General features: G+C 35.2%; 1 long non-coding RNA gene across 1 annotated transcript in view; it reads right to left on the reverse strand.

The window, feature by feature from the left end:
* Window positions 1-483: 483 nt before the first annotated feature.
* The window catches only part of LOC106871862 (uncharacterized), an 89,742-nt gene continuing 88,564 nt past the window's right edge, over window positions 484-1,661 (reverse strand). The window contains exon 3 of the long non-coding RNA XR_008264004.1: window positions 484-818. This is a non-coding gene — a long non-coding RNA (uncharacterized LOC106871862). The remainder of the gene's footprint in view (window positions 819-1,661) is intronic.

A 1,661-nucleotide genomic window follows, 5' to 3' on the forward strand; every position in this document is an offset into this window, starting at 1 on the left:
TATATATATATATATATATATCTTTCTCTTTCACACACACTCATGTGAGTGTATATAAATGAATAGATGTACGATGGCATTTCACTAATAAGGCATTGATCGGCTTGCAGCTGTAGTAGAAGATACTCACACAAGCACGAATTCTTGTGAGTGAAAAGCGACCTTCTGAACTCTATCTCCATAGCTTTCAGAAGGCTTTTTTAAAAAATTTACTAGGTATTGGGTAAATTCAGTATTAGTGACCATTGATATATTTCGTATATAAATGGCGACCATCTTGTTATTTATTCACGCACGAAGCTTCCATAATAACATTAATTAATCAATCTACTCGTCTTGTTTTAAAGTGGTATTGTGTGATTGGGCCAGCTTTTTCTTTACAGGACACTTAATACGAAGTTCTTTACATCTTTATCCTAAGAAAAAAAAAGAAAAAGAAGCAAACAAACACTCGAACATACTATAAAACAATACAACACTGGATACTCTTTACATAGTTTATTAGTAAATGAAACAACGAATAACATTCTTAACTGTCATCAGTTTTTTATTTCTTTTTACATTTGTTTTTGTCATTCTCTATTGCTAAAGCTATTAACTATCTCACAATTACCGAGTTTGCAATAGCCTCTCCTTGCATTCTTTTCACACAGTACCAACTACGATGACTATTTCTCATCGTTTAATAATTCTTACGGAACATTTCTTTTGCACGAAGTAGATTTCAATTTCTTTATCTGAGGAGTGCCATTTTCGTCACTATCATAGTGATATTCTATATTCCCCTTCTTGCAATTCATGATCGGCTCAAAATGATTCTGAAAAAGAAACAGAGACAGAAACAGCTCAGAAATGAAATGATGATACCAACGATGGGCACAGTACACACTGATACATTCGCTTCAAGTGAACTTAATGCAGTAAAGGAAGAGCTTAGAATTTTTAAGTGTAAAGGTGTTGATCACGCTTCTACATCATGACACGATCGCATCCATCTTCTTTTTTTATTTCCCCATCATTAAAATGTCCGCATTGCAACGACGTAGTTTTGTGTTCAGGAACAACACAGAACGACTTGGGTATTTCTACTATAGTCCCGGGATGACAAATGCCTTATGAGTGAATTTGATAGACGGAAACTGTAAAAATTTCATCGTATGTATATACGTCTCTCTCTCTCTCTCTCTCTCTCTCTCTCTCTCTCTCTCTCTCTCTCTCTCTCTCTCTCTCTCTCTCTCTCTCTCCTTCACTGTCTGTATTTCTCTGTATCTCATATGCATGTGTGTGTTTGTCTATATATATATATATATATAATACATTTCTAAATCCCTCAGAGAGATTTATGCAGTAGTAACACGATAAAGTGGTGCTATGTTGTCAGCTTAATGTGACAGTCCCATGAAAGGGAATAATACTACTGCTATTTATCCCAAGGAAGCACCGCTTCTTGTCGGCCTTGACACATTTCTTGTGTCCTTATGTTTACAAAGGGGGTGCTTACCTCCCCCTTTCTAAACATAAGGACACAGGAAATGTGTCAAGAGCAACAGGAAGCGATGATTCCTCGGGCTAAATAGCAGTAGTATTATTCCCTTTCATGGGACTTCATATTAATTTGACAACATACCACTACTTTATATATACATATATATATATATATA

Source organism: Octopus bimaculoides, chromosome 4, assembly GCF_001194135.2.
Source record: "Octopus bimaculoides isolate UCB-OBI-ISO-001 chromosome 4, ASM119413v2, whole genome shotgun sequence".
Classification (NCBI taxonomy): Eukaryota; Metazoa; Mollusca; class Cephalopoda; order Octopoda; family Octopodidae; genus Octopus; species Octopus bimaculoides.